The following is a 25,569-nucleotide window of genomic DNA, read 5'->3' as shown; positions in this document are numbered from 1 at the left end:
AACAGTAATGACACAGAATTGGAGGAATTAATTTACAAAATGCTGCATGTGATTCTGCAATTGCAGAAGAAGTGAATATTATCGTATAAATGCAAACAGAAAGAGATCACACAAAACTAAGCTCCTTAACACCAACACAGGGCATTGGCAAGTGCCCTAGCCTTCCAAAGGCACAGTAAAGATGGTTCGATCAAACAGCTGCATACCCTTTCTCCTGCAAACTTGTGGATCTGTTCAGGTTTTAAAAATACCCTCTTGGTGCACTCGAGTGAACAGGGTATGACCATATTTGTAAAATCTTCCTTTTTTGACTGTAAAGATGACTTAGCTATTTACCTATGTGCACAGGGACCTCTTCAGACTGCACAGCTTATAGGATGCCTTGAAAACTATGTAGATATCAACTATGTATTTGAAGAGAGATATTTCATATGTGTTATGCTTTAACCAGTTTGAAGATTTTTTTTGCAAAAACCGTATTCTTTTTATTTTCCAAAAGTGCCAGCCAGCATCTCAACTTTTCCTTTACATTTATTTTGTTACTGAATAAATACAAAAACATTGTTTTGGTTCAGTCTGGTATTCATCTTCAGTGATAAGGATTGAGAAAACCAAAAATGTAAGAAAAAAATCAATCCCTAAAACATTCTCCAAATAAAAACAAAGGTTTCTGTAATATATTGCTATTGTTGGGCAGACCCTGAATATGGATGGAAATTTCAATCACAAAAAATGTAAAATGGAACTGGTTCTGCAAATTATGGACAATTCTTTTTTTAATATCACTTAGTGATATAGGTCAGTGACTAGTAAATTTTCCAGAGTAACTAGGTTCTAACTTCTATTGAAGGAAATGGGAGCTATACATCTAGGAACTCTGAGAATATTTTATTAGACTGCATTATGCACATTTAAGTGTCTGAATACTTTAAAGTATCTACCTAAAAGAGTTATGATTTTTTTCTTCACTGGGTGTCATTAACATGACAAAGAAATGAACCAAAGATGCATTCCATCAGTTCTGAAAGATGCTGACTTCTAATCTTCCAATGCTATCTGTCTTAATTTTTCTGAACATTTAAAATATGGCATGCTATTAAGTGCACTACTGTCACCCCATAAAGGCATGATATATTGGTCAATTTAATTCATGTAAAATGACATTTCATCATCAAATATCTTTTGTTTCAGGGCATATTAGCTGTACAGAATCAGTCTGGAGCTAAAAATAACAAATTAAGGGTCACATAAATTATCCTTATATACACATGCTGCAGTTGTAAATCATGTGTTACAGATACCACAGCTAAAATAATAAACAAAAATAATCGGTTTACTCGCCCATAATCAAACACGGGCAGTGGACAGTGTTGCTTCCATCATTTCTGTTCTGTATCTCCAAATAGTTGTATATACAAAGAGCAGTGAAGGCAGTGATGAAAAAAAGGTTACCAAAAGGATGTCTGATCTTTTTATCAAAACCTTGAGACAAACCAAACTGATATTAAAATAAAGTTTCTGTGAATACTATTACATGAATCGACTTGGTAGAATTCGTATTAATTGCTCACGTTGTAGTGAGCAACTGTGACAATAAATTATCACTCACTATAATCATTGCACACTAGTTTATCATCCTTTTTTCTAGATAGTCTTGATAATGAATGTAAGCTCATTCATGGAGCATTTTATCTATCAGAAATTGCTCCAAAATGCACATACTGAGGTATGGTAGACAGTTGCTTAACTTACTTCTGAAAATAGATTGCTAGTAGTATTTCAGGTTCCTCTATTCCTCATAACATTGGGGTATGGTATGTTTGTTTATTTGTTTGTTTTTGCATAGGAGGATTGTATAGACTTCCCATTATGTACTCAATGACTATGTATTGCAATGGGTTGAATATTTAACTGTGGTATGTTACCAGTCCTGCTGTGATCACTCGCTTGGTGCATCTGTTTGCCCTCTGGTGCTCTGGCAGGAGAGTGAGCAGATTACAAATCCAACTTTCTAGGAGCCCAGCTTGCAAGAACAGCCAAATCTTTCCACTTTTATTCACTTCGGTCAGCCTCTGCAACAATCTTAAAAAGTCAGGAACACACCAGATACGTGGGAATTTACACACCTTATACTTTCAGTCCATTAAAAAAATGCTTGAGGGGAAAACCCATAAGGAAAATACCTGTCTCTCAAAAGAAGACCTAGCAGTTGTTGAACTCCCACTCAACTCCAACCAGAAATTATTTCTTACTTTTAACCCTCTTGGACCACCTTCCCTGATCATCATCTGTCTTAATTACTATTTTATTTCCCTGTCTCTTTTTTTCCTCATTAACTTCCTCTTCCACAATGATCAAACTCATCACCCTTTTAAAGGTAAATGTAAGTGTTTCAGATGTTCACAGGGGACATGAAGAGTGTCCAAAACTTCAGATCTCTCAGTAAAATTTTATGCCTAGTATAACCTCAAGTTACTGGATTTTAATCAGGAGTTACTCCTGAAGTTTCTGAAATTTCACATCGTCATCCAGATTTCATGTGTTAATAATTTTTCAGTCCTTCTCTACAAACCCATCTTTAGCCCTCCCTTCCACCTTCCAGGACAAAGTTCAATCCAGATTTCACCAGTGCTCTGAATATGGAAACCTGCATTTTTATAAGCATAGCAACTGACAATGCTTTATGCAACTGTGAAAATGAAAATACTGTATGCACTTCACAACAAGCTGTTGCACCGGCCTAGAGCAAACAGCTGTGTGATAAATGTAGGTTTGTGGTCATGTGCTCTCCTCTTCTGGCTGGAAATGCTTTTCCAGGATATTTGGAGGACGTCATAAATCTGTCTATTTTCTAAACACCTAGGAGACTGAAGAAATCAGAGGCGTCTAATCTGATTGCTACCTCTGTGTAAATATATTTATAATCTCAGCCTTATTCTGATTTCTGGATGTCTTGACAGAGCTGTTGGACATGTATGTTATAGCATCTAACTGGAAGTAGTCCATATAACGCTTCTAGTTAATAATCAAGTCTATGGTCCATGAGCTACAAAAACGCAATACGCAAGTACGTATGTACTTCTGTCCAGAAATACTGTAGTCTTGCTTTTTCACATGTGCTGCTGTCTTGAGAGCAGTTCTGATGCCTTTATTCATTTCTGTCTTTTTCTTCTCTTCCACCTTTGTCTTTGCCTTTTAAAGGTCTCATGTACCTTTCTAAATTCACCTCTGTTTCTCCTTTTCTTCCACAACACAGGAAATCAATTCTTCTTCAGAGCGGTGACATATTACTGTAAGCTCTTTCTCCTGTTTAATGTTGAAAGTGGTCCAGTCAGCTCCCTAGTTAACTTGTGGTAATCAATGTCTTTTTCTGACCATGCTCGTACTATGTGCAAAATAGGGAAAGGAATTTTCTTTACAGATTTTGCTTTAGGAAAAAAAAAGGTACTAAAGCATGCAAAAATGGAAATAGAAGCCAGAATATAAAGCATAAGTAAGAAGAAATCACTTCTGACACCTAGTTCTTCTGAGAGAATAAAATCTTCAAGTGCAAGCCATTGTCCATGCCAATTTTCAGTGGACAAAAAGTTCAGGATAAGATTGTCACATTTGTCAAGTCTCAGCGCTGAAGCCCATGCAGTTGGCTTCTGCACCACGTTCTCGCGTTGGTGGGTTCATGTCTTACACTCTGTCATGAGTCATGAAGCATCCAGGTTTTGGGCATGCCTCCAGAACACGACATGTTGGCAGCTGATGACTGCGGCAATAGTGAATCACCGCATCAGGTCATGGGACTGAAAAGGGGGTGGCAGGTTGCAATTGGAGCTAACACCACATGCCAGAACCCCTTCAGACCCCATGTAATATGGTGACTGCTAGCCTCCAAAAGGAAGCAAAAAAAGAAAACAACAACAAAAAAAAGAAAACAAAAATAACTACTTTGCATATCTGGTTTTAATAATAATTTCTTTGGGAAGGGGGAACCAATTTTGTTTTCATTTTAACAAGTCAAAGGGAAGTTTTAAAAAAATTCAGATGATCTGCACATTTTTCTTTTCTGGATTTCTAAGGCACTGTGCTGTTGCCACAGCATGCAAGGAAAAGGGATTGGTCATCTGATGCACCATATCAGGGCTTTGGCTCTTTAAACTTTGGGCTGAACCTTGGAGCATAATGGTTGAACCAGTTTTATACTTGTAAATCAGCCTACTGAAAGGCATGTCAATCTTTTTCTTAAAAGACCTGTCCTCTCTGTCTGAAGACACTTTATATCTATGAGTTCTCACTCAGATTTTTCACTAACAACCTCCAAAGAGCACAGCAAATAAGCAGACAGTAGTTCTGGCTCATTCTTGTCACTTTTTCCTGTCATCATGGAGGTCATGGTTTCACAGCAGCCAAAGGTAATACAAAGTTTCTTGACCCACAGGCATCAGAGCCAGCGCAAGGAAGGCAGCAGGAACGCACTGCTGCAACCAGGGGAGAAGGCAAGACTACAGCAGCCAGCAGCTACATCGACTTAGATTATGAAGGAGCCACCCACTCGGTCCACTTGTGGTCCACTGTAGCTCATGCCACCTTTGCCCAGCACCCACCTAGCAGAGCACTACCTGAGTCAGAGGAGGTAAGGTCAAGTGCCCCAGTGTCCACCTGGCAGAGCAGCAGAATTTAATTAATTAATTTAATTTTTATTATTATTATTTTTATTATTAATTACTTTTATTTTAATGATTTTTCCTTTTCTGTTTGCATATTGCTCATACAGAGGTTGAAGAACATTCAGACCGGTAAATTAAGCACATATTTCTTCAGAGAATAATTCCTGCGCTGCAGACCATTCATTGCAATTAATAATTCATGTGGAAGGGGTGAGCTTGACATGCCATAGGTTATTTTGTCTGTTCTCTGATTGGATGCTGTATGCATTACTCATCAGCACAGCATGAATTGCAGATCTGTCAATTTTACAATCAAATATACAGTATCTAATTCATTGTAAGTGAATCTTCAAGCAGTCAAGCTTAACAATTTCTTTTTATGGGTATTTATGCCATTAGATCTCAGGCATTTCAACATTTCATAGCTAGTGAACACAAAAGGGTTGTGAATACCGTCAAATTGAACTTTACTTTTGAACTGGAAGGAATGTTTATAGAAAACATGCTGTGGTTACTACACCATGGTATTACATTGTTAGTGAAGGAAATAACCTGGCCTGTCACGAGAATGTCAAAATATTGATTATCTAGTCAACCACTGTATTCTTCTGAAGGAGAATGAAAAGGGGAAGTGTGTGGGATGGAGATGGAAATATATACCTGCTGCTTCTCCAGAAGAGTATGCCTGGTAAAGCTTGAACAGTTGTTTCTGCTGTGTACATTTGGAATAAATATCATATATGAGCTAAGCATGAAGAGGCTAACTCAGAACACAGCAAAGCTACATCCCAGCTTGAAAAGGAAGGCTTCTCTAAGGATTATTGCGCAGAATCTATTCTCAGTAATGAATGCTTTTATCAGTTTCCTAATCTTTCCAATGTTAGGAAGTGTCAGATCAATTTGGGTCTGTTTCCAAGCAATCAAGTACCAAGAAACCAAGTACCAAAACAAAAATTTGAGCAACTTAATACTTTTGAGTGTTTATAAGCCTATTTGCAAGCAAGAGTGCAAACCACCCTTTACAACCATAACATTATCTACATTTATGCCCTGCCTTTGTAAGTACATTCACAATTCATTCGTGCCTCTTGGAGAGTAAGTTGTGCGTATAAAATTCAAACAATCTCCTCAGCAGAATCCTAAGAGTCTTTTCAAACAGAAAGATAATTTAATTTCACTGGTTCTTTAGTGTACCATATGGTTTTGTTCTTAACTAAATGTGAAAATTTTTTAAAAGTAAACAAAATGTTTTAGCAGCTTGAAGAATAATTGAGAACAGGTATTCCTTAGTATGCTAAAAATCAGTCTCCAGAACAAAATTCATATTATCCCTAGTGCTTAGTTCTGTTGTGGCATATTAAATATATTCAACTGTTACTGTTGTTGCAATAAAAATGAATGAGAAAAGATCAGCTGCTACGGCAACTACAGATCTGCGTATCTCTTGGTACCTGTTATCTTCAGCTAGATGAGAAGTTAGACTGGTCCTCCTTCATTTAGTTCAGTGTTTCCAAGGTTGCAGTGGGCTCAGCGATCTTTGTGTAATCCCTCGATTTTATGGCAGCCCAGTTTCTGCTTCCTGGAGAGTGAAAACTTGCTACAATTATTATCTCCAAGTGTTTTTACTCCTCCCTCTGGAGAAACTGAAGTGCTTCCATCAAGTATAGGTAGTTATCAGGCATCTAGCCAGAATAACAATTTGCAAGTAGTAATTGTCACTTGTTTCCCTTTTCTGCTCTGAAGGAACTTGATGCTGATGACTACCATTAACATTTTGTGACACTCTCTGTCATGATCCACGTGTTCAAAATACGCATAGGAACATATCTAGGCAAACACATTAAGCTAGATGCCCTCAAAGAAACCACGAGCTGGTTTAGAGGACAGAATTCTTCGAACTTCTGAAGAGAGCCAGGATACCTGGCAGAATTACAGATGCCTTTTGCTTCCAATCCTGCAACAACATTCTAGGATCTATGCTTGTGTAGCCCCTTGACTTCTACACCAAAATCTCATAGAATAGTTGAATGATCAAATTATTAGCTATTTTGGAGTCTCTCCAGGTTTCCTTTGAAAACTCTGAAAGGTCTGAAAGTTAAAAGAGTCAGGACTTTTCAGACTGGAAAGACAATCATGATAGAGATCAGTACAGTCAAGGGTGGCATAGAGAGCACAGAAATATTCTAGCTCAGTTGTTTACCATCTTTTCCAATATAAGAAATTAGGATGTATCAAATAAAACTAGTAGATACTGAGCTCAAAACACACAAAAAGAGGTGTTTCTCAATAAATGGACAAGTCAACTGCATAGCTCTGCCACAAGATGTTTTCAGTTTGGGAAGTGTATAAGTGCTCCAGTAAAGCTTGGAAGAGTCCATGGTTTCTCAAGAAAAATTCATTAAGAATAACTAAATATACAGAAACCATATCCAGCTCAAGACCCCAGAATGGATAGAGAGCACAGAGGACTACGGGAAATAATGTGTCTGCGCTGTCTTTTGTTGTTCCTTAAACGTTGCCTTTGGCCACTGTCAGGAGACAGGATAGTGGGTTAGATGGACTTCGGTTTGATCCCTAATGGCTAATCTTATGTACCAACAAGGAAGCAACAGTTCAGTTTCACATATAATGTTAGAAATACAATATGCAAGAGTCTGCTTTCGTCTATTTTCCTCTCCAGCTGTTAACCTTTTTCTTAGATGTTCTCCTAAGATGACAGCAATGTTATCTGATTTCTCTGCTTGCCTGTGTTTAAACTCTTTTAGTTTCTTTGAGCTTTTTAAGACAAGGAAATAAACAGCCTTTGTTTTCCTAGATAATGAATAGGCATAAAGAGTTTTTCTTATTGCCCATGTGTCTGCTTTGTTGTTCATTGGGAAACTGGGAGTTTTTCATTGTTACAGATCCTTTAGAGTAAATATTAACATAGAATCCTCTGCATAGGTTGCATAAGATTACAGCTAATACTAATTCATGACCCCAATACAATTTTGACATACAAGCTATATATGAGCTGATTTTAGATGTTAAATTAAAATCCACAGCAGGATTTTTTAAGTTTCAAACTTATTCGGAAAACCATCTTCTCATTACTTCACTTAGTCAACTGTATAGAAAAATGTTTGTTAATCCTTCTGTTGCTGATGTTACTAATTACCAAAATTTAAGGTGAACTTTATCCCTAATAGAACAAGATGACCAAAAAGTATCAAAGGTGTTATCTTGGAGAAAGTTCCAGAAACCCATTTCTTACACGTGCAAACTGTCTTATCAAGATATTAATTTAAACCTCTCTGTGATCATATAAGCATGATATATTTGGTGCAACTTCTTCCACTGGTTAAACATCAATTTGTTTACATTGACACCACTCCCATATTAACATCATTATGGTGACAGTACCCTTACAAGTCCTGTCAAAAAGCCACATCAAAACAGTTCAAATACATTATCTCTTGTCAAAACAGTCTCATTACCTAGCGTCAAAATAGCCTCATCACCCAGTTTAGACACATTCCAATCCAAAAAATAGACACTTCCCTAATTTTCATTCCCTTAGTACTCAATGGTCAAAAAATACACTTCCTCTGTGTAAAAGGTATATCAATAAACTTACCATTTTGACTTTTACTCCATCAGCTAGCAAAAAATCCAATCAGCCAGGCCTCTCAGTAGCCCACTTCCTTTCTATTACACTACAAGTAAGTTACACAACTACAAATTAGCCAAATTGAAAAATAGTCGCCCAGATGACATGATTTTGTCTGATGTGCATTTTTATTTCTCTTCACTCGTTATGCTGTATGAGGATTTGGTCATGCGACTTTCATTTATGATCATGTCAATCTTTATAATTTAGAGCTTTGTCTTGCATTCAGTGCAGAGTATCTGAGGGGATAGGTTAAATGTCCATGCCAAACCTTGTAGGTGTTCTGCTTGTACAGCACTCTGGTAGCCTAAATGTCTGCATGGGACTTGGGGGGATTGTCTTTAGATGGAGATGATTGCATCAAGCAGGTGAACAGTCTGGTAGCTAGTTTGTAACCCAGCTGAATTATTTAGGGTTCTCTAGGAGCATAAACTGTGACTTCCCCTCATACATGGAGGAGATCTCAGAATCATCAGTCATTATTCTTAAGAAATCTTGGAAGAAAGAAGAGGTACCAGAGCCTTGGAAAGCTCAAATGTAGCACCTTCCCTCAAAAAAGGGGAAAAGGAAGCGGCATAGTCAGGTTCAACTCCTAGAAAAGTACTGGAGCAAATTATCTACCCTACCTATAAACACTTGGACTATTACAAGAGATGAGTAATAGCCAACATCGATTTGTTGAGAAAAATTCTGTCAGATGAATGTCATTTTCAGATCAAGAAGTCTGATGAACAGATCAGAGCAAGTAGATGTTTTTACTTGATTTTATGAAGACTCTTGGTACTGTTTCACATGGCAAGAGAAAGCAATTTTGGATGAAAGTATTATAGCACGGATCCAAGACTGACTGGAAAAGAACTCAGAAAGCGTAGCTGCCTGTCAAATGGAAAAGAAATATCACATGAACCTCAGCAAAAGTCTGTACTATTCATTAACAAGTTCAGGAACAGAATAGATAGTTTATTTGAGCTATAGGTAGATGTCCCTAAGCCAGTATAACAACTGCAAAGTGAAGGACAGAATTAAAAGTTCAAACTGGAAAATGATCCTGACAAATTGGAGGAATAATCTAAAAAACTAGAATAAAATTTAATAAAGGGAAGTATAAGGTACTGCACTAAAGCAAGACTAAGATATTTTAAGAAATTCTAAGAATTTCTTAATAATTTAATAATTTCTTTTAAGAAATTTTATAAATCAGATGGGGAGAGTCCACAGGAAGGAAATGCAAATGATCAGAGGTCTAGAAAACAAAATCTAAGTGGAAGGGTTGAATGAATTGTGGTAGTTCAGCTTTGACAAAATAATAAGACATGATTCATTTACTTAATAAAAGGTTATTGTAAAGGGAAGAGGAGTAATCTGGTTTCCATATCCAAAGCACACAGTATAAGAAGAAATATATTTAAACTGCATCAAGGAAGATTCATTTTATAGGTAAAAGTCATGCAGTTTTGGAATAATCTGTCTAAGGAGTTCACGAATTAGCCAGTATTGGAGATCACTAAGAATATTTGGGGCAAATATTTGTCAGTGATGACATGAGAAGAGTTGATTCTACCGTAAGACAGAGCAGGTAATCTATATGACTTCTTGATGTCACTTTGTAGCACTGTGATTCGATCTGCTGGGGCATTTTCTTTCCCAAATGTACCTTAAAGTTAAATCCATCTTTTAATAGATGGAAGGGCACCTTCTTGAAGACCATTCCATAACTCTTTTAGATGGTTCTGGACATTCAGCAAGACTGAAGCTCTAGGTCACCTCTTTGTCCAGCAGAAGGAGAAGAAAGAGAGAGCAAGAGAGAGAGAGAGATCATTGTCACTTCTTATTCCAGGATGTACTTAGGAATGGGTAATATTAGAATTTAGGGAAATAATCATTGACTTTTTTAGTTGAGTCAGACAGTGCAATCTTCCATGTTGCAACTTTCTTGTAGTCTTTAATAAGAAGACTTTAGAATAAATATATCTAAAGCAGTGTCTGCACCTTCAAAGGCCTCCAAATAAGCTGCTTTTACTGAAATCCTGGAATCATTGTTGTAAGTTGAAATTTTCAGATGGACTGGAAAAAATGGTTGTTTGATCTTTGCAGAATTATGAATGGGCCAAATTGTGCACGAAAACCCAAAATTATCGCTGATGTAAAAGAGCGAATGTCAGTGCAGTTTACGCCAAGCACATATCACCCTATTGTGCTGCTGTTCTTGAAAATTGTCAGATGTTTCTAAATAGACTCTGGGCTACAGAAACGTGTCTCCTGAATACTGTATGTATGAGATGTGAAAGTAACAGTGGCATATAATATCAGCTTTTAATGTTTTTCTGTTTTGAACAGAAAACAGAAGCTTTTTTTATACAGATTTATATGGATGTAAGCAAAATATTTTAGAAATAGATATATCATGAGCCTAAATAATAATGGCAGGCTACTTAGCTATAATAAGCAGAAATAGATGTATTAAGAGTGTGTGTTTGATTCTTGAGAGGAAGAATGTGATTAAGGGCTGGTCAGAGGTCCTGAGTCAAGTTTCCCAGCTGTAGGTGACATTAGCCAAGTCATTTTCGCTTAGTTTCACAAATATTGAGGACCCTAATCACCATTTTGGGCAATGAAATCCGAAATCAAGTTGTTATACTTCATGGAGTTGCTACCTAACTTCACAGGTGCCTGAAGATCCCTTGAGAGTTTAATTTGCACAGCTCTAATTCATTTTCAGATACATTTCTCATGCTAGTGTTGATGGAGTAGCTGGACTACTTGCTCTAAGTGGTTCTCTTCTTCCTACTCCTCTTCCTCCACTGTGTTTTATGCCAGAAAAGATTGACATGGTCTTAGCAGGGAATCACATATTGTACCATGGGTGTCTTTCAAGCCTGCACATTTCCCTAACATCAAGGCCCTTAAATAGAAAACATTGCAGTAGTGCAACAAAACTCCTTTGTGAATCCGAGTCTTTCATGCCTTGCTTTTCTATCTGTACAACCGTGTAAGACCCTTCCCCTCAATCACTGGGAAACAAATTAAAAATAGGATTTTATGGTGTTCAGATGTTACAAAACAAAACAGTAAATGTTTTATCAAAAGGAGTGTATATGTTTTAATATCCAGGTTTTCTAAGAATAGCGCATGCAAGGAGAGGATAAAGAGATGACGGGGGTTATGCAGTAACCTGTGCCTGGCATGATGTTAAACTGTGCCAGCTCTGAGAGGCTCTTGCAGTTCTTTGAGAGCCCCTGAGCACCACTATACAAGCAGCCACTGACAGCCTGCGAGGCCAAATTTACCAGTCCAGCTAATTTTCCGTGATGACCTTTCCCACCTACTTTGTTAGAGCCCTGACTGATTTAGTACTCTCACCTGGTGTGTGGAAGGGAGGGGGTATAATGAATAAATCCTGAAGCTGCTCAGGATGGCATGTGGCTGGAAGGGATGAAAGAAGGTTTGCTGTGTAATTTTTAATGGATGCTTCCTATTACCTGTCCATTTTTCAGGCCTTTGGAACTGGTAAGGCCAGAGTCAGTTCTCAGGAACCGAAGCAACTGTGAGTAGGTGATTGAAATCATGCATATGGAGGCATATGTAGTAATAAATATTCTTTAGTTTTCTGTGAGGAAATCTCCGTTTTTCAGGACAGTTCTCTGAAAAAGTGTATGCTCTAAGTGCACAGTAACCCTTAGGAAAAAATATGCCTTAATACTGCTTAGTTATTTGTTAATAATAAACTTTGTCTCTTATGAACTATTAAAGAAATAAATGCTAAAAGCTTGTGTCTTTAAATAATATCAGCCAAAATATAATGAGTACAAAATCTTCAAAGAAACCTTACTTACAAGAAATGAAAGGGGTGACAAAAATAAAAGCTGTTTGGAGAACAATCATATGAAAGATTTAATCTTCAGAATTTATATTGCATTTTCCAAAGATGAATGTAACACATGCAGTCATGGCAAAGAAAGATATACTTACAGCTTAACAAAATGGACTGTAAAGATATATGACTCTTATTTGGCAAAAAAATGCAAGAAAAACTTGTAATGAGGTTTTTATATATATGCATATATATATATACACACAATATATCTTTTGATTAACTCTATAATGTAAATACTAACATTTCTGAAGTCAAAGAAACTGTATGTGTGGTTATTTTATACAGAATATGCACATTAACTGAACAGTCTGATAGATTTCAATAATAAAAAAAAATTTGTCTTTAGTGTCGCTGAGCAGTTGTCTAACACTATTTTGCACTCTACTGTAACAGCCTCCTGTTTTCTTCATAACAAAATCTTTGCAGTCCCCACACATCTGAACACTGTTATAGTAAAGTGTCTGAGCACAAAGCCATGTAACAGAAAACTGATGAAAACATTCAGGCGTGTTTCCTTAGTCTATGCAATTAAACACATTTAAGCAAGGGGCACGTCGTTCAGTGTGGGGTGGCAATGGCCACATCTATACCAGCTATCGAGTATGATGCAGAGCTCCCTGTCCTGTTAGTTTAAGCCTCCCTATCAAGCCAGCTCTATGTCTTTGTATCCATTGTGTAAACATGGCCTATGGTGGCTGACCCAGGTCTTAACTACAAATTAATCTATGTTCTAAATGCAGCTGGGCAAATAAAAGAAAAAATAGCCATGAATATTCATTTCAAAATGAATGTTGATTTGACTGTTACTAATGACCCTTTCATAGTCTGTTTCCCTGTACCCTTGAGTGCTTTAGATTTACTGGCATGAAAACACATTAAATGCTAAGTGTTGTTCTAGCTGTGATGGCAAGGATACGAGTTAGACAAGGTTTGCATGGAGAGGTAATATGTTACTTTTAGGCAAACTGATTCATTTGGGAAAAACAGACAAACCTTTAAGTGCACAGGCCAGAAGAAAGCCTTTCATTCCAAATATACTAACAGGTTTAATAAAAGACCTGGTGTCTTCCTAGGAACTTTGTTTCTGTAAGAATTTCAATTTGCTGTTTGAACTTCGAGTGATATGCTAATTATAATGTTTTAAATTCATAACTTATATTTAGTGCAGTAAAGTGCTGGTTATCAAAAAGGTGCTAAACACCCTCTATTCTCATTGTAATTACTCCGAATTAGCATGTTCGTCAACTTCCCCGTAGATAAACATCTTTTCTCACAAGTGCCACTTAAGTGTTGTAACATCTATGTTTTAGGTGATCAGCTAAGTTCCCGTTCGCAATTCACTAAAGAGACGCTCAAAATGTGTTTCATATAAGCATCCATGTCAAGCAGAAAAAAATTTAAGTTAACCAGCAGGAAATGCTGAGGATATATAAATAGAGGCCTAACACCTACGTTTCAGTGGCAAGTATCTAAACCGGCATTTGCAGCCACAAACTCTTCTGGAATGAAAAATAAAACGGATCAATTCTTCCTTCTTGAAATGAAGGAAGTATTGAAAATGAATTCGAAAATGAAGTAGCTAGAGTGTGCTGCCCAACAGCCTAATGGTTAAAACACTCACCTGTGATGTGAGACCCAGGTTCACGTCCTTCACTGCTTCAAAGTAAGGCCTTTTCAGAAAAATGAGCATTTCAGGTATTTGCTTATACTGGGAACAATACTGAGTCTTGTTTTCATTTTGTGGAGAGTAAGAAGTATCAAAACTTACTTTCTAGATCAAATCTTTCAGGAAATGTAGTTGGAGAAATACATAATCAGTAAAACCCTGGGAGACTAAGGTATGAATTAGTTATTGCAGTAGCTGAAGCCTGCAAGATTTAAGCAGCTCTATGCTTGCTTGCTAACAGAAATTATGTGTATACAGCTGCTTTTCAGTAGAATCTGGGTGCCAGAAACCAGCTTGTAAATGCTAGTGCCACTGAGATGTTAGACAGGGGCACCTAAGTGTCTCGGTTCCCCTTTTAAATACAGGTTCTTTGATTGCATAGACAGAACACAGAAACAGTAGCACATGATTTTACTAATATATAACCAGTGAACAAAGCACAAATACTCTGTTGTAAAATTCTGAATTCCCGGTATGTTTTCTGTTGCTTCATGGCATAAATCATCCAACCAGACAATAGAAAAAATACCAGATGATTTCTATAATTTGTGCAGTGACAAAGGCAAATGTTTGTAATGAGCTGCAGACTCAAAACCATTCACTGAATAACTGTGTATCTTTTCAATAACAAGTACATTCAAGTATTTTTCAGTTCATCTAACAACCCATTAAAATAGTGAAGTTTACTGAACAAAATATGTTTTTACAAATTACTGCAGTAGGCCTGAAAATGCTTTACTGTGAGATGAGCTTGAAGTCTACAGAGACACGTCAGCTTTGTATGTAAAGTATATTAATAGCATACATAAATAATAAAGGACATCACAATTCTATAACAATTTCAGACAAATCCTCATCTGAGACAAGAGTAGCCAAGCAGAAAAGCTATAAATGCAAGAGGCATCAGTGTCAGAAATAGAATTACAGTAGTCTGAGGTAGCCACATAACATTTATTCAATGCATCAGGGACCTAGAAGCAATATAATTTAATTGTGAGCTGTAACATGTCAACATTCACAGCAGTTTGTAGAGATGGAAAATGTTTCCTCTGTGTAAGGCTGTGTATTTCTAAAACATTACTCTGACTAAAATATATTTCTGGATATTTAGTTTCCTTTATAACTTCTTTTTGTAACTTTTTAATAATTTTGTTTGTAACTTATATTCATTATGTTTAAGTATACCCTTTAGGAACTGCAGGAAAAGAGTTTGGGACACAGACTGAACTGAGAGACCAAACCTGTTTTTGGTGATGGTCCCCATTCTGCACTAGAAAGAAAAGCAGCTTGTCCAGGTTCTCCGTTTTCTCACCCAGAGTTACGTGAGAACATAATGACAAGAAATTCATGCTGCTGCCAAATGGGGTGATTGGTTCAGCCTCTATGATCAAATAACCGTTACTACAATGAAATAAGCTCCATGTGTAATCCAAATGCCATTAGTGTCTAAGCAGAATCCTCGTTTCTCCCAACTAATGTTATCAAGCCACTAACAGAAGCTCTGCAAGAAAAAAACAAAAGTGAGCTAATCTAGTTCACCTTTCCACTGACTTCTTCAAAGATTCTGCCAGGATGTTTTGGATTTAAGATACTGATTACCCAGATGCATTCAGTATCTTCCTGTACTTAACTTGGGCTAATAACACCAAGATAGCCTGTAGGATCTGCACACAACTATACAAACGCACATGTGTGAGCAGGCAGGGACACACAGTTACACACACACATCTCTGTTCAGGGGGAATCACCCATATATCATATAATTTAGAAGTGAATTCAGCCTTCAGTACCTGCTAGGTGAACAGCTGATCCAGTTCTCTTTCAGCCTGGCTTTATGCTGCTACAGTCCCATCAGCTTCAATGACGTTATGTGTGGTGTGTACATAAGCAAGGCGAACAAGCCTGTAGGCATGGAAGAGCTTCAAGAGCCTTATTAAAGCCTACTGTTTGAATTGCATTGGCATTGTAAATGGTCAGTACTTTCCCCATATCATAATTTTTCATTATTAGATCAACAGTGTATCTGGGATAGTGGTAGAGAGGAAAAAAAATTACAAGAGAAAATCAAGTGAAAGAGAAAGATAACTGCACTGAAGTCCTTAAATTGCAAAATTTCTTCAAAAACAACACAGCAAGTAATAATGACGCAATATGAAAACTGCCTTGCTGTGGAAGAGCTCTTAGTTCTGCTTTGCATGGCGGTGTGGGCCTGAGTGCACGTCATTCTCTCTGTGGGACCGTGTTCACAAATGAGGCCAAGGTTTGGCCTACTAGCTAAAATGCTCTCTCAGCTAGTGGAATTCGCAGTTCGGGTAAAGCTGAGCAGGAATGAGGTTTATAAAAGCCAGGAAGTCCAAAAGTGAATATCCTAAGCTAACTATAGGAAATACCAAGCACGGGTTTGTGCCTCCAACCCCATTCTTCTAGTCCTACGTGAGCTTGGCAGAAAATGCACCCCCCCCTTTTTTTTCCCAAACCCTATTTGCCCCTCTTTGTCTAAAAAAGCTTTTACACAATAGCATTTGAGCTGTGATCTCCCCAGTGTCCCCTTCTGAATCTTACTTTTTGAAAAACAGAGTTGCAAATGCAAATATACAGTGACGATAGAGTTAACTGCATTTTTTTTTTAACCACAAATCTAGATGACCAGAATAAGGGTGATTTTTTAACATCCCTGTGTCTGTATAGCGGCAAGAGCTGCTATTTATTAAAGTACCTCTCATTTTGAAAAATGGGTAAAGGGGAATGTAGATGGAGAGAGTGGTTGATTTATGCTCCGTCAAATGGCCTGTGTTTTGCTGTGTCTCTAAGCATTTCTCAGAAGAGAACCTGTGCTTTCTCTCCATCAGGTTTTAATGGATGGAAAAATTCCAAGAACTGTGCAAATGACCATGGAAAACAACTGAGATCACTGATTAGCCACATCTTCATTGATTTCTAGAATGAAAACAGTAGCAAAACAAATTTTTGTAAGGTACAATACTATCACAGTAAAGATCGATCCTGAAAAGATCCCTAAAATCACTGAAGTATATCGTCGTGCTATCAGCAGAGTATGATCCACCATCCAGTGGCATGAATAAAAATATTCTCCAGGAATGTAAACCATCTTGGAATTACAGTTTTACCAGCCTGAAGGTAATGTTTAAAATAAATAAACAAATCTGTATTTTGTGGGTTGTTTTTTATAGAGACAAATGGACCCTTGATTATGGGAATCATGCTGAATATGATTTGTATGAAAACCGAAAAAGCTAACGCTGTGTTTGTTACAGTTGGCAGCTCTCGGAGACGGGCGCTGGTGTGGCACCGAAGGCTGAGTCTCCGAGGGCCAGGTTCCAGCAACCCGACTGCAGCACGCTTCAGAGATGCCTCAGGTTTGCTCTAAATTATACCTCGCTTGTCCGTGCTCGGCGTTTAGGGCACCGCGTGCGCTATCCACACCGTCTCGTGCCTTCTGTTTGTCCCTGCTGTGGAGACCAGCAGGACTGGTACAGCGTAAGCCAAGTCCTGAGCATCTTTGGCACTCTGGTGAACTGCAAAGAGATCACAGTGCACAACAGTGTGGCTTACCCCTGACAACAGGGGATAATATTTGGTCAGCGGGACCTTTCACAGCAGCTGTGCAGAGTCCAGTAACTGAGGCTTTTGTTAAAAGAAGCAATAGCCCTAGGGCCTGACAAATGTGTGTAGAGAAAGAAAGTCTTTCCTCTGGGCTCCATACAAATATTGTTATGGAGAACAGCACGGTGAATTCATAATCGGTTCAGTACTTCCTACCTGAATCTACAACCAGCCTGAAACAAGAGGTCTGAAGAGGATTAACTCACCCTATCCTCTCAATGGAGTGTTAATGGGGAAATAGAAATTGCAGTGCAGTGTCTGCCTTAATGATTTAGTTGCTGGGTATTCTAGTGGAACCGTCCAACTAAGGTGTCTATATTACAGCTCTACAGCTCTCTAACATATTCTCTGTTATGGCCCAACTCTCCCCTACATAGCCATTAAAACCTGCAGATCTGTGGTCCTTATCTGTGCAGCTATGTGTTGCCAGTACAGAAACCTCCAGCATATCAAAAACTGAAAATGTGGTGATGGTTTAAGATAAGCTGAATTCAATCTCCAAACAAATAACACAGGAGACACTGCACTGATTAAATAAATAGGAAAATGAAAAATGCAATCAGTTTCTACTTTATTGTATATTAAATTGCCCCAATCTCTCCAGTCTGCCACAGCACGCTGCAGAATTTAGCTCTGATGCTTTGCAGAACATAAGACTTGAATGCAATTTGGTTAACTTAACAAAAAACTGGGGCTTTGTATTAATAATGATGATTTTCAAAAGCTAACACTAGAAGAGACAAGAAAATTTCAGACATAAGAAATACATTGAAGCCAATTAAGGTGCTCAAGATCAAATGCTCTTTTAAGGGTTTAATTCTGACAGCTCATGGTTCCTTTCCAAATTTAGGTATCAGTTTGTCCCTTGATTTAGCAGAGATAAAAGTTTAATTGGTAAATCCAGCCTTCTTCCCAAGAGAAGTTGTCACCCATAGCCACTTACTAACCCTATTATTAAAATTAATCTAGCTATTAAGATAGCATAGAATGACTTTTTCCCATAATTTTATAATAAGATACTGTAGCCACTCACAATTTCAGTGACTCTTTGGTGACACTTCGAATTCCCCAAAGATTCCTCTTCTCAGATCAGATGTTCCTTTGTGAATGGTTTCTATCAGCCTTCCCACTGCCAACTTTTCCTTCTTATGGGAACCATTTACCCATCACTGCTTTTTAAAGATTGGCCTTTTTCATTGAGAATGGAAGCATCTGCAGTACTAATATGACTAGTTAATGTTTAATACATCTTTTTCTCTTCTAGCTAGCTTTAGCTCAAATTATTTTTCTTCCTGATTTTTCTGTTTTTACCACTATATCTCTGTCTAGTACTTACTGCAGACATCTTGCACTGACATGAAGTTACACGAATTTCCGTGACCTTTAAACGACTGTTCATGGCTCCAGTGATCATTGCCAGTAGATTCTGACACTGAACTGGGTCTATATGCTGTAATTAATCCTACTATAATATTCCTTCTTTGGTATTTTTACACTGTCCTCTTTTATAATAAAAATTTATGTACACCCAATGCTTGCCTAACTTTTACAAATGATTTTGATTTCTCTGTGTTCAACCCTTCCTAGTTCAAAACTTTCCAAATTTACAAGTCTTATTTGACTTCCCCCCCCCCCCCTTTTCTGTTGCAGAAAAGAAGGCATTTACTAGTCAAGGGTTTCTAAGAACATGTAATAGAGGTGACTGAATGTCCAGTGACTGCAGGCCGTGGCTCTGCTGCGCTTTGCTACTGGGTCAGGATGCAGTCTGGCTGCACCCCTGTCATACAGGTATGTGACACAAACTACGCCCGGAGCGAGAGGCAGGGGTGCTGCATAGCTTCCCTTGCGGCACGCTCAGCGCACCAGCCCAAGCGCCCTGTGCCTTGCTTTCTGCCTCTCTAGCTGGGTATCCACTGTCTGTACAAATTGGAGCACGCACAGCGAGTGAGAAACTGGGAGAGGTGGAGAGGGAATTGGGCATGCTGAAGAGGTGTGAGGCAGGATCTGTGCAATCATGTAGCTGGTGGAAAGGAGAAGTTACAATGGCCTTCATTAGGTATTTCTGGGAGAGTGAACAGAGAGAGCTGAGTGGCGCGGCACAGCCACAGCACTTCGCATAGCATCTAAAATAGGTCTCAGCAGGAAAGACACTCATTCTAGCCTTTGACCTAGCTTCTTTAATGCCATCTCAGGTATTTTTGTATTTCTTTGCAAGTGCTTTAAAAGAAACCCATAAAAGATGCTATTTTAAATCGGATCATGAGTCCACTCAGAAAAGTATTTTGTCCCCAACAGTGAGCAGTTGCTGATGCTTCCAAAAAGCTGCAAGAGACAGAAGTACAAAGCATTCCTTTCCTGCGCACATCTTCCCAGTTCTCACCATTTATCAGGGGCTTCTGAGCCAGAAATTACAAATTGCATCTGCACGATTATGTTTAATAGCCACTGAAAGAGGAATTCTCCATGAATGTGTCTAACACCTTTTGGAAGTTACTTATATTTTTGGTGTTTATAATATACTGTAGCAATGAACTCTACGATTTAATTACGCACAGCAGATATATTTCTAGGTGTTACGAAAGAGAAAAGCAGATGTGAATTTTGCTTGTAGGTGTAGGCTGAGTGAGAGACAAGCCAAATATAGAACCCCCTTGCATTCTCCCTCATGCCAGGTCACCCAGTGGTAATGCCTCCAAAAGTGACTAAGAATGGAGGAAAAACAAGAATCTTGAGAGAGAGATGAATAGTGGCAGGAGGAGGAAAGATCAAAGAATGCAATGTTTGGAATGACAAGAATGTGACTTTGCTGCCTTTAGCAACCAGGCAGAAAATTGTATGTGATATGGGATAGTTCAGTACTTCTACGTAGTCCTGATTATTAATTTTTTTCTATGCTGTAGTGACTGCTGAATTTTTAAGGTTATGATTGAATTTGTGTATTTCAGATCTTCCATATAAATTAAAAATTAGCCTTAGAATTGTCTAGTGGTTAATTAAACATAATTTACTTTAAAGAGTGATTTGTTAACTTGGCCTCTGGGCATCACAGATTATACTTTATATGCCTGTTTCTTAGTCATTTAATAAAAGAATCATACATAAAAGTAAAGTATAATAATAACCTACAAAATAAGAGACTACAGTAACTAATGACCCTTTAAATCTGTTAATATACACAAGATAAGAGGCCATGGAGAATTATCTCATTTCAAACTATTGGAGAGTAATCTATATTATTATATCAAGCTATCAGTTTTCATACATCAGATAGTGGAGATACTAATTTTAGAGGAATGTTTGTAACAGTGAAACATTACTGTCAAAATTTAGTTCTCCAGCAAATATTGCTTTATTTAAATTTACAGATGACAAGCATTAAGCTTTGAAAGGTGTAGTGCTGTTTATTTGTGTATCACTTTTGATGTGATTACTTATCCCCTCTTGTCAATAAAACCAAGCTGCAGTTCTTTTTTTCTGGTGAATGATTTTAATTCTTTTTACAAAGGTGAAATCATGCCTATCAGACTGATATGCTATGGAAAACCATGTTATTTGCAGTCCTTGCTGATGATCTTTTTATGATCTGCATAACCATGAAAATGCATATATATGCAGAAGACGGTGTTTTTTAATGATACTTTGACAACATGGAATGTGATAATGATGAACTGTTAGCAATTGGTAGGCTTGTATGCCAGGATGTTTTGAACAGTATATTTTAACATGATGTTTTTGCAGGGAAATAAAACATGCTTTTTGGAAGCAAATCAAAAGAATCACTTCATAATCTAGGCTTTCTGATATTTTTCTTTTAAACAGCAGAAAATTACCCAGATTTTTCTAACTTAAAGCCTGTAGGAATATAGCTGAACAACCATTTTGTCGAATATTTGTTCTAACCTTTATCTGAATATGGGGATATAATATGATCTGTGTAACCCCTCAGATATTATTGTGCACTTATCCTAATCCAGTGCCATCTACGTGGCAACAACTTCCTGTTAAAGCTACAGGTTTTGGCATACCCTAAATCAATATATGGAAATAGAGTTGGATTATTAGAGCACCTTTCCAAAATATAGGTAGGAGGATTTATGGATAATTCATTTTAGTGTTTTCTTGATTTGGACTGGTTAATTTAGAGCTATTTTCTAGAAAATTCACTGGGAAATAAACAGTAAAACAAAAACCTTTTTAAAAACAAAATAAAAATGCTTGAAGTGACCTTTACTTACAACTCTATTTAAAACAAAGATTTAAAATAGACTGAGGTTTATTGGTTTTGTCAAGTAGGCAAACAATAGGTAAACAATACATTTCGGGAAAATATCTGAAAGATGTGGTACTGCATGTTTTGTATTCACACCTCTGGTTGTTACAATGTATAGCTTGGAGGAAAAAACAAAAGACTCAAGACTCCATCAATTGCAGAGAGCTGGACAGAATAGCAATGACAGGGAGAGATTCCACTGGAAAACCTTCCCTGGCCTTTGATCGATAGCCAAAGGCACTATTATTTTAGAAAAACTTCTTCCACTGCTCCTTCTGTGAACAATGTGGGGTGGGAGCAAAGAAACATACAGCTATAGGACATGAAACGGCAGTAAGAACGCCCTATTTTTATCTTCCCTCAGTACACCGTGGACATCAACAGCAAACAGGATTTTTATAATATGTCATTATTCATTCATTTAACAGATTAATCTATGAACACTTACTTGGTGATGATCAGTTTAATTTCCTCCTACCCATTTGCACCACAGGTCTCATTTACATCTCTTACTTTTTTTCCCCTCCCCTTTCTTAAGGCACATATGAAAAAAGAAACTGAAATCACAAAGAACACGAAGAAGATCCATCCTGCCGGTGACCTGGTGCCAGCTGATTTCCCCACAGGATTTTTAGACCTTGCTGGGACAGGTATGCTACTCTATTTGCAGGTTCATGAACATGAAATATGCCTGCCTATCAGCAGCCGGGCAGCCATGGAGATTTCATGGTATTTGGGCCCAAGGGAAAAGGTAATAATCTCTAGAAAAAAATTAGTCTGCCTAAAGCTAAGCAGTTTTGCACTTGAGAACACAGAACAACTGGCAGCCTTACAGCCAGAACTACTGTTGTACTTGCCTGATTAATTGCTACTTGTTTAATAAAACACTAAAGGTATGAGACTTTCTCATGCCTTTCTAATATGCTTCACAGTTTTTCCATTTGAAAGCAATTTTTGAAGAAGCTGCTATTAAAAAGATATTTTATGCTGGTACATTTGACTGACATCTAAAGAGCTCTTCTTTATTGGGCACATGCAGTTCTTGAAGGTAATGTATCAAGGAGCTCATTGCTATAAAGAAAAGCTCAAGTCCTAACTTTGAAAAAACAGAAAGCTTCATAGATGTAATAGAGCCAACACACAGCCATGGATTCATTTTCAGAGGTATTAGAACTTTATGCAGAAAAAATCTTTATAGTATTTAAGGCACATTACAAATTTGGACTTTATACTCCTTTCCACTTTCTTGTACGTCGGAGAGAGCAGTCGTATGGAAGTAAGAGCACAAAAGTAAGCAGAAATGAGAGGAAAAGATGAAGTGACTGCAGTGTGTTCTTTCTTCTCAGCCTCTGTTCTCCAAAGCTATGATCCACAGATGCATGGAGTTGCATCGCAGTGCTGGGAAAGGAGGAAGAAGACAACAGACTCCACACCAGGCAATCTGAAGTGTTTGTACTTAGACCACCAGGGATCCTGTGGAAAGTACTGAGATCACAGTCACTGCTTCAGGAAACATACACTCCTCAGAAACATCAAAATCCTCTCATTTTCAAACCCATCACCCCTTCCTGACCACATTCTCCTCTGGAAAGTGGCCACCTCCCTTAGAAAGCAGATAGTAAGTGCACACCTAGCTAACTCATGAGAGGGAGTAAAGAGACCCTAGACAGCTGAAAGCAGCTTCAGAAATTGTCTAGTAGATGGGAGCTTGTGCACTGCTTTCCCTGCACCATGGCCTTTGGCATCTATCCAATCAAAGTATTTACTCAGACTGTATGTATTCAGCACAGACTCTCTGATAGCTCGCTCACCTTTATGCTGAGAGACTGCTGGTCCTATATTCTCCAAGAAAGGTACCTCAGAGGAAAATGGAAGGAGGATTGGGTTGCCTTTGAGCTGGTGAATACAAAGAATGTAAAAAATAGGCAGAAAATCACAGCTGGCCATCTTGGGTCTTTTCTGAGTTCCCTGTGAACAACTGGTTTCTCTTTCCCTTACAGGCAAAGAAATGTTTCAGGAAATGTTTTTGGCATTTTCCAGAGCAGAAGAGAACTATAACTTTGCCCTATAATTGAATTTAGAGTAATTCACAAAAGCGTATGACCAACCAAACAAAAACATGTACTTGTTTCATCTTTTGCACGCCACAAGTTGTTTTATTTTCTCAAAATTTACTGGGGCACAAAATGCTTATTCCAAGTCAGATATTAAATTTGTTTCTGATCTTTCTGGAGAAGTCAAGTATATTCTTCTTCCAGCTTCCTATGCCAGATGAACATATTGTTTACAATATCTGTGCTAGCAATCACCAAGAGCTCAGATACAAAACTCACACCTTCATTCAACAGCCTTTAATAATGTAGTACTAAAGGTCGAGCTTGTATTTAAGCACTTTAATGAAAAGAACTGGACTTGATTTGATGCTTACATGTGTCCCTTGAATGGCACTTTACTGAACAAATACATTCATAATTAAAGGATCTCCTTTGCCAGTTATTGCAAGTTTTAATTATTAAATGGCAAATGCAAACTTTGCAATTACAACTCTCAATTACAAGTCCCATCTTTTTCTGCAAGTTACAGAAGAAAATGAGGTATGGTCTTTAAGTGAAAAAGAACACCAGTTAAGAATAAGACACTGACCTGAATTCATGGAAATATTTGTTCATCATTTTTAACTATAAATGGAAACCTTACTATTTCTTTAATAGTATTATACACCAGGATAAATTTTGAAATTGTTGTGTATAACAGTACCTTTCACATCAGGAAGCCAAAGAAGAATCAAGTCCCTTATGTAACCAGATATGTGAAACAACAGCATCTTCTATCCCAAAAGCAGGCACTGAGAATCACAGAATCTTAGAAATGTTGGTGGGAAGGGACTGCTGGAGATCAGGTAATCCAGTCTCCCACTGTCACTTCTACTAGTTCAGGTCAGTCACGGCTTTGTGCAGCTGAGTTATGGATACCTCTGAGGATGGAGAGGCCACAAACCCTTGAGCAACCTGCATGACACTTTTAGTAAAGGAGTTTTCCCTAACATCCAATCTGCAAACTGTGGCTGTTGCTATACCATCTTGTTATACTGTCTGCCACTATCAAGAAGTGTTTTGGCTTCATCGCCCTGGTAACTACCCTTCAAGTAGCTGTAGGCTGCTATTAGATTTTCCCTTTGCCTCCTCTTTTCCAGATTAAACAAGTCCAGCTCTCTCAACCTCTCCATGTTAGTCATGTGCTCTACACCCCTGAATATCCTGTTAATCCTCTGCTGGATCTCCTCTCCCATCTTAATGTTCCTCTTGGACTGGGAGGCCCCAAACTGGACCATTATTTCAGGTGCAGTCCCACTAGAGTCGGGTAAAAGGGGATAATAACTTCCTCAATATCCTAGGCCATGCCCTAATACAGTTTAGGAACTTCCTGGGTTGCCTGTACAGAGCCTGTTGCCATCCTAGCAGATGTCTGGATGGTTTAATCCCCCATGAGGACAAGGAAGGTTAGAAAAAATTCTGCTAGTTGTCTGTAAAAACTGTCCACTGCCTCCTTTTGGTTAAGTGGTCTGTAAGGCATCCCAGTCACAACATCTTTGGTCTTACCTTCCCCTCTAATCTTGACATAGAGACTGTAAGCATGTCCTCAGTTTCAAATTGGAGTTTTGTGAAATTACAAAGCTCCTCTGCACATACTTCCTCCTCTTCTTCCCTGCCCGTCCTTCCTAACCAGCCTGATCTCATCCATGATGGTGCTCTAGTTGTGCATGCTATCATGGCAAGTTTGTGATTTGATAGTATCATAGCCTTGCAATTGCATGTGAGATTGTAATTC

At 38.0% G+C, this 25,569-nt stretch overlaps 1 long non-coding RNA gene across 1 annotated transcript; it reads left to right on the top strand.

Annotated features, from left to right (window-relative positions):
* The first annotated feature begins 4,433 nt into the window (after window positions 1-4,433).
* LOC112988496 (uncharacterized) lies at window positions 4,434-25,506 on the top strand. Its single transcript, XR_003260554.2, has 6 exons — window positions 4,434-4,624; window positions 16,697-16,985; window positions 17,123-17,224; window positions 19,122-19,259; window positions 22,280-22,391; window positions 23,088-25,506. It is a non-coding gene; the product is annotated as an uncharacterized LOC112988496 (long non-coding RNA).
* The last annotated feature ends 63 nt before the right edge of the window (window positions 25,507-25,569 follow it).

The sequence above is a fragment of the Dromaius novaehollandiae genome, chromosome W, assembly GCF_036370855.1.
Source record: "Dromaius novaehollandiae isolate bDroNov1 chromosome W, bDroNov1.hap1, whole genome shotgun sequence".
Classification (NCBI taxonomy): Eukaryota; Metazoa; Chordata; class Aves; order Casuariiformes; family Dromaiidae; genus Dromaius; species Dromaius novaehollandiae.
Note: the sequence above shows the minus strand (reverse complement) of the source record. Positions and strands in the feature narration are given on the sequence as shown.